Below are 8,954 nucleotides of genomic sequence, written 5' to 3'. Positions count from 1 at the left end.
TTTAAGCAATCCGTTCCCCAACTTGTTACTTTGATTCCTATGTCTTAGAGGCGGTAATTGTAACCTTAGAGAAGAGTTTAGGTTTATCCTAAGGTGGGAAAAAACTGAGTTAGTGAGGATTTTGGGGTGTAAAACCTTGGGTTGTTTATAAAATGTTTGTTCTTGATTTTATTACCATAATTCACTAGTGTAATCACAAAATTGATAGTTCTAGGTGAATTATTGGTGGAAAAGCCCTAGATTGGCTGGGAAGATCATAGGATTGGTCTGGGGTTTAGGATTATGAGATATTCTAGAAAACCTTAGGCCATTTTGCATTTATTTTGTGTTGTGTTATTGTTTTAAGATCGAGAACAAGCGAAAGCTTCGCAAAAGGAGTGAAAATTCGTTATCAGACTTCTACAATAGCGACTTTGTATCCAGGGAGGCTAGGCTTAATTGAGTAGTTAGACCTGCTTTCTAATTACATGATATGGTAGATTGATGGGAGATTTCATGCCTAAGACTTTGGGCACGGAGTCTAGATGGTTAAAGATTGTTGGTTATTGATGTTTAGTGTAGGAATGCATGAAGTAGATAATGATTATCCTATGACTAGCAGTGATTATCTAGTTGTTGATTGTTAACCTTGAATGTAGTAAAACCAGTAGTACCATCTGTACCAAGTGCCTCATACCAATATATATACAACTACTTCCAGTCCCGATCAGGAAGTAGGACCCATGCGCCTCTATAGGTTCACTATAAGGAGCTTGGGAACACCTCTATATACCTGCCTGATCTCGATCCAGGTCTTATATAAATCTATATCCAATCATAAAATTTTCTCTGTCACGATGATCAAAGATAAATAGTCAAATCAGTATAGAAAGGATCAAAAATCTCTACGACTGGGTCAGTATCATGAAATGAGCACATCCTTGATGCCTCGAATCAATATAATATAATAAGCGCATTGTCTATGCCTCCAGTCCAATGAAATTAATAGTAATAAAGGTAGTATGACCCCCATTCAAAAATCAGTATAAAATAGTTTGGGTTACAACCCAGCTTTCTCAAATCAATGCCAAGAACTAATGCATGTACCGAAATTGACTACATCCGTGAGAAAACAATGATCCAATACAATGAATGCCATCACTAACACCTAAACACGCACAATCACATACAATAATTAGTCCACAAACACCTTACTCTCTTGAGCATAGAAACATGACTAGCACATATAACCAACCTCTAACCAGGCCTATGGCTCAAATCTACTCTTCTAACTCAATCAAAAGGCCCACCCTAACTGGGTAACAAAGAGGAGGAGAGTAAGGAAACAATGCTCAACTAGTCAATCAAAACCTCTAGATCCAACAGGGAATACCACCCCGAGAATGCATAGGGAATTCTAGCTCTAAATCTAGAAATAGGATCCGACAGCAGAACACAAGCCATATCGGGTGGAAATCACTACACCAAGGCTTCAAGAAAGGTGCTATAATAGGGAAGGACACGCCTCATAAATTCCAACCAATAACAACTGCATCAACTAAGTCTCAAATCAAATCTCAAGTCTAAAGCACCAATATGCTAATCACCATAAACATTGAACATGCCACCTAAAATAGGTTCATCAAGCCAAACTGAGGTAGGTTCATCAAGCCAAACTGAGGCATGATTCACAATCTTACCAACTAGACCGGAAAACTCATAAAGGCAAACTAACCTATAACTCTCATCGGGACAAAGAACCAAGGATCTAGGGATCAAGCCTAACCCTCCACATACAATCTAAACTACATGTAATTTATGCTATACACTATCTCAAAATGTTCAATCAAAAGAAAGGAGACCGTAGCCTACCTCGAAGCTGAACACGGGCGCTCCAAGTCCACTTCCTGGTAGCTTTTCACTCCAAAACAACTCTGAATTCCTTTATGCTATCAAAAGGTTGATCACCTCATCAATATGGACGTTTTGACACCAAAATTAATTTTTTTAGAGATGGACCCAAAATTGGGTCTAAAATGGAATTGTGGGACTCACAAAAGGAATCCTAGAAATGATTCCGTGAAAAGGTTCTAAATGAACTATTGAGCTTATACCCCAAAATGGGGCACAAATTGATGCTCAAAATGACCTAAATCAGTCCAATAAGATAAACCACCATTAAAGCTTAAAGTAAACTAGTGAAGCCCCATTTAGGAAAGAAATTATCTCACTACAATGCTTTCCAAAGACCTCAAACACTCCCCCACATAGCCAAGGTCACCACGAACACAATGCACTTTGAATTGCCCAAATCGAAGTCCCCTAGCTCCTAAAATCGCGTTTTGAAGTTTGAGGAACAAGGCTTTAAAATGGGTCTTAAAATGACCCTCAGGTATCACAAAGAGAACCTCACCAAAAGGTGGGCCTCGCTAAAGCGAGACCCATGTCGCTTAAACGACAACCGCCTAGGGTAGACCATCACTTTAGAGATTTCCTAGTCGTTTAGAGATGGTCATTTTAGCTGTTACACACCGTACTTTTATACCTTGGAATGCGTTCTTAAGTCTCTTGAAAGGCTCTTAAGTTTCTTGGAAGGATCGTAAGCCTCTTAAGTTTCTTAAGGTTTCCTAAAGTTTCTTAAAGCTTCTTAAAGCTTCTTAAGAGTTACCATGTGAGCCGGATAATCTATAACGCTATCAAACAACACTAGGAAAAGGAGAATGCAATACCCCATAGTAGAGAAGATTGGAAATAGAGTTAGATGAATCCGAAAGAAGTTGGAGACCAAACAATGAGTCGTAGGACTCGACTTATTTACGTAAGCTTCCAAATTGGAAATCTTACATACTTAAGCTACTGGAGTACATACCAAGCTTACATAGCAAGGATTACATAGGTTCATAAAAGAAGATGAGATTATGAACCCAGGAGGGGAAAAGAAAGTGCCACATGGAAGCATAGGAGAGTGACACGTGGAAGAAGCTAGAGAAAAAGGGGGTGGTCCCCCACATGCCATGTGGCAGCCTGTGATTGGAGGAAAGAGGTGTGTTGGCCCAATGAGGGCTTGACACGTGTCACCACTTAGGGATTGACATGTGTCATCACTTAGGGGATGACATGTGTGCCCCCCCTAAATTAGCTTATATATATATATACATATATTATGACTCATTAAGTTCTATATTCCTCTAGAAAGCTCAAGAACAAGAAAGAAGAGAAGAGAAGAAACTAGAGAGGGAGAGAGCCATGATTTTGGAAGGAAAAAAAAGGTGAGTTATTTGATTTCGCTCCATGAATTAATTATCTAAGGTGTACCAAGATTTTATATATAGGTATTAGTAATGAAAATATATGGTTTGGAGCAGCCCAAAACGTTAGCAAACAGCCACGAAATTTTAGGCGCGCTAAAGGAACTTCCGAGGCAAGTTTCGACGAGTTTGACGAGTTTTGGGCAAGGTAAGATCTTCCCTTTAAAATTGGAGTTTATGATGTTGTTATGAGGTATATTAAATGTCTTAAATAAGGTTGGAAGTGTAAAAATTTCATAAGGATGATTGACGTTAGAAACAAACTAAATTGAAGTGGTTATAGCTAAATCAAAGTCGAGTAGTGGGTTGATGTTGTAGTGCTGCAGGTGCAGCTGGTTGGGATGCGTGTTGAAGGGATTTAAAGTATTTTAAAAAGGGTGTGGGTGCTGCTTGTTGCATCCACATGACTCTACATTTGGTATGGTTAAATATTTTGAGAAATAAAGATTAAAAAACTCTATTTTCGTACGTAGTTTGGAGCTAGTTGTTTGGAGCTTGTATTGTGTAAGTTGGAAGTGATTTACTTGTAAATATACTGATGGTTTTTGTTGGTGGTAATATTATTGATATTGTGTCTGAGTTGAAATCTCGGGGATATTGAAGTTATATGGGAGATGCTGCCCGATTTTCGGTAGATTCGGAACTAGTAACAAACTAGTCGAGGATAATGGATAAGGAAATAACTCCTATGAGTACTTGGGTGTAGAATTGGAAATTGGAAAGTGAAAGGTCATTAAACTTAGTAGTACTTTCATGTTAAATAGGTTCAAGAGACGATGAGGCGAACGTGTAAGAGTAATCTGTAAGAGGTATGTGAAGCTTATCCTTTCTTTTCTTTTATCATGTCTTAGCCTTAAGTGATTGATATTTGAAATGTGGGGATAATTCCATTCATAGAACCCCAAGTATACCTCATAAGTCTTATTCACTTCTCGATGGTAGAATTCCTATACTAGTTGAGTTATTGCCTCTCAAGGCTTCTATATGATGGAGAGTAGTAAGTATGTGAAGTTATCTCCTTTCTCTTGGCATGTTTTGGCATAAGTACGTAGAGCTACCCTTGTTTCCTCTTGATATGTCTTTGACATAAGTGTGGTCTATGACAGTAAGGTAATGCAATAATAAGGTTATGATACCGAGCCCATGACGGGCCGGGTATGATATATGTAATGATGACTCTTTGAGAAAAAGTAGAGACTAGGTAAAACTTATTCTTTCTCTTCCTTTGACATGTCCTAATTGTAAGTAAAATGTCATATGAGCTCTGGGGTAACTCCACTTTTAAGTCCTAAATGTAATTCGTATCTCTTATTCACTTTTGAATGTGAAACTCTTGTAGTAAGTTGAACTACTTTCCTTGAACTCTATAGGTTGAGAAGTACTGGATGTATAAGCTCCTAGTCCTAAGGACTATGTGACGATGGGTATCTCTGATTCTATGAATTGTTAGTATTACTTTAGCACATGTCTAGGTTCCTCGAGATCCTAAGTGATATCGGCCTTAATGGCATTTAGAAGGCACTCGAGATGGCTACACTACTATTTTGGTCCTCAGACAATAGCTTAATCTTCTTACATTATCGAGTCCCTGATAATGATTTAGATTATATATGGTTACTCACTACTTGATTTGTGTATACTGTGATACATTTGACACCGAGTCCCATAAAAAGATGGGTACGGTAGATGATGATTATGACACCAAGTCCCATAAAGGGCCGGGTACAGTATATGATAATTATGACACCGAGTCCCATAAAGGGCCGGGTATAGTATATGATGATTATGACACCAAGTCCCATAAAGGGCCGGGTACGGTATATGATGATATGATTACACCGAGTCCCATAAGGGGTCGGGTACGGTATATGATGATATGATGACACCGAGTCCCATAAAGGGATGGGTACGGTATATGATGATATGATGACATCGAGTCCCATAAAGGGCCAAGTATAATATATGATATGTGGATCAGACCAAACGTTCCTCGGCATTACTATATGATACATAGATCAGGCCAAGCATTTCTTGATATTACTATATGATATGTGGATCGGGACGTCGTTCCTCGACATTATTATATGATATGCGGATTGGGCCGTACGTTCCTCGGCATGTACTTACTATATACATGGATCGGGTTGTACGTTCCACAGTGCTAATAATATATATGTGCTTATGATGACAGAATCATGTAGATGGTACACTGAGTCCCCTAACAGCCGGGCATAGTATGTGATGGTAATATGTATGACTTTCTTTTATACAATGAGAGTACGGTAAATGGTTAAATGTTATACTTTTCCCCTGCATCCCTACGCCAACTGTAATCTCCTTATGATGTCTATGCTTTATATACTCAGTACATATGTCGTACTAACCTCCCTTTCTTTGAGGGACTGCGTTCATGCCCGCAGGTACAGATACACACTTTGGGGATCTGTCAGCGTAGGAGTTCCAGTCAGTAGTTCAGAAGCGCTCCATTATGCCGGAGCCTAGTTTTGGTATTAACCTTCGATGTATATATTTATTTGTTTATGTGTACGGCAGGGGCCCTGTCCCGCCTTATATTACCGTTCTTACTCTTAAAGGATTGTGGACATGTATGTGGGTTGTATATAGGTTGTATATACATGTATGTACAGTGGTGCCTATGATAAGCCTCACTGGTTTATATGTTATCCTGCCTGCTGATGTGCTATAACTTAAAGAGGGGACATATTTACTTATAGATAGCAGGGATATACGCGAGTGCCCAGTTCGGGTACCCATCACGGCCTATAGGGTATGGTCATAAAAAAAGTGGTATTAGAGCGGTTTGGTCCTTGGAATATCTACAGACCGTGTCTAGTAGAGTCTTATTTATCGGTGTGTGGTGCACCACATCTATAAATAGGAGGCTACAGGATATTTAGGATGTTACCTTTCTTTCTTATCTTAGATCGTGTGATAGAGCCCAGCCATAGGAAATGAAATTCCTCTTTTTCTAACCTCTGGTTTTAGATGAAGAACGACATCGACAGAAGAAAGTGATGGATGATATTAGAAGCTACACAATATACAGGTAACTAATGGTGAGAAAGTGGCATGTTGGGTAAGGTAAGAAGATTGAAATATGATTGAAATGTAAAGTTGAAAATTGAAAGAAAAAGTAGACAGGAAAATGTAACGGGTGCAGTTCGAGTTGGACATACGAGGTAAGTCTATCATTTTATATTCTTGTTGATATTTGGCGCCCTATGAGGCTGTGATATGAATATATATGTATTGGCCATGTGAGGCATTGTTGGTATTTCCTGAGTGCAGGTTTGGGATAGTAAGGAATATAAAGGAAATTCTGCCGATTTTTTTTTGGAAATAGAAAGAGAATGAGATATAAGGTTGTAATATATCTTGAGAGATCGTATCCACGGTAACGATAAGATTCGACTAAACTAGGAGTACAACTGACTTTGGGAAATAAGTTAATTACGATATGGGTGGCAAGTAAAAGGTCAATACTGATATCATGAGAAGAATGGTGATGGATATGAATGTCTTAAGACAGCCTGTGAGGTATTAAGGATGAGAATGACGAGGAAGGATAAGGGGTTAAGTAAGCTTGCTCCACCATGTGGAATTAGCCCAGAGTAAGGATCGTGAATAAAAGTTAAGAAATGTTACCCTCCAGGATTGACCATGAGAAGAATATAGTGTGAATATAATTAGAATCATCATGGAAGTACATAGATCCTAGTAAAGAAGTAACTAAAGAATGTGATTGTTAGTAAGATTAGGAGTTAGCATCGGGTACACGATAAGGATGAAAGCTCATGAAGAAGAAATGGGTATTGTATATATGTACCTCCACTTTGGAAATAGTGGGATCCCTCGAGGATAGGGAATGGAAAATTGTAAAATAACTGAGGCATTGTGAAATTATTAAAGGAACAAGTGGTATCCTTTAGAAAAAAAGAGATGATAACAAAACGTGAAACACGTGTCATCAGAGTATAAGTGCCCTCGAATGGAGAATCGGACACAATTATAAGAACTAGTAACATACTGATTGGGATGAATGAAATATGGCTTCGGCTAAACTACTATATTAGTTATATGACTCAAGTACCAGTACTTAGACTAGATTGGGTACTAGTTATTGAGAATTCTGAGCACCCCATGGTTATATTAAGGTTTCTTACAGGGGCAACCTAAAGTATAAATGAGTTAACAGAAGGTGTAGACATGGTGTAGTATATCAAATGTGTTGGAACAGAATCATATATGTATGAACAGTTGAAAATAAAAAGAGGATGACATGGGTACACCCTAAAGGGGGGAAGTGGACAAGAGAAATACAAGCATGAGAGGAAATCAACTGAAACTGTCACATATTGATGGGATCGCTTAAATTTCAGGTGAGATCCTATACTGGCACGAGTTAGCAAGAGCTCAAGGCCAACAATAAATAGATAGAAGCCGTGGCATCTGAGACCGTGCAAAGAATTATGGGTGCCTACAAAAAGGGGTGAATACGATAAGAGAGTAGGACTGAGCAAACTAAAGGCCGCAAAAAGGGTAGTAGGGCCGTGTTTGAGTAAAGATTAAGATATGGCAAAAACATCATTGGTTGCTGATATTGTGACATACAAGTAGTAAGGAGAAAGAATAGAAAATCTCTTACGGTAGGAAATGAGGAGACCAAGGAGTGCTTAAAAGAAGAAAAGAAAAGAGTAGGATAGAATAGCGTTAGCACGAGCAAGTTAAGTTCTAGTGTGAAGAATATATGTAAAGCAAGATGGACTGGGAGACGAAAAGACTACATTTACCTCATACCAGTGGTATAAGAGTAGTTGTGCAACCTACGAATAGTTATATACAGTATAAGACCAAGCAGAGGAGTACATGATGAAAATGAGTTATGATATTTTGGAGACGTTATAGAGGAATACAAAGAGAAGTTAAATCAAATGGCCAAAAGGACACAGTAATGGTAGAATTAAAGATCTACCCCGACACCGGTTGTAAGAGAGAAGAGGAGAGGGCAAGGCAAAACATAAAGACTAGCGAGAAAACGCTAAGGTAAATCTTGGGCTAAGATGAGTGCCTTCACACATTATTGCAAGAATGGCAATGGAATGTGACACGAGGACTTCCCAAGAGGGTCAGCCATCCTAGTACTACTCTCTCCCAAGCACGTTTAACTTTGGAATTCTGGTGGGATCTGGTGCATTAGTGCTGTTATGATTGCACACGATGGGAGAATCCGAACTAGCGATGAAGCAATGACACGAGATTATGTACCTAGAGTGTTTTAAGTTACGATAAGGGAATTGTAAAAGAGCTTAAGCAAAACAAGCAGTATTAGATGATTACTAACAGATGACGCACTTGTATGCCACAGTTCTTCAACATAATACCAGTTAATGATAAGGCAAACCACGGAACGGCTATACAGGTTATTGTGTGAGGGGAATTCAGCACAACTTGGTAGCCAACTCTGATAGGTAAAAACCAAAACCTAAATGGCGAGGGTGCCAGTTGATGTCATCTAAAGAAGGCAAGAAGTAATATACGAGGTCGAAGATTCCACAATACGACCTTGGCTACAAGACTCACTTTACACTCCCTAGACAGATAATTCTATATGGAATGTTATTCGCAGATTAACAATATCAGCCCATG

At 38.8% G+C, this 8,954-nt stretch overlaps 1 pseudogene; it reads right to left on the bottom strand.

Annotated features, from left to right (window-relative positions):
- Positions 1-8,404: 8,404 nt before the first annotated feature.
- LOC129890856 (5S ribosomal RNA) lies at positions 8,405-8,524 on the bottom strand (annotated as a pseudogene).
- Between the last annotated feature and the right edge of the window lie 430 nt (positions 8,525-8,954).

The sequence above is a fragment of the Solanum dulcamara genome, chromosome 5 (genome assembly GCF_947179165.1).
Source record: "Solanum dulcamara chromosome 5, daSolDulc1.2, whole genome shotgun sequence".
NCBI lineage: Eukaryota > Viridiplantae > Streptophyta > Magnoliopsida > Solanales > Solanaceae > Solanum > Solanum dulcamara.
The sequence above is the reverse complement of the archived record's forward strand: the minus strand, read 5'-3'. Positions and strand labels throughout refer to the sequence as shown.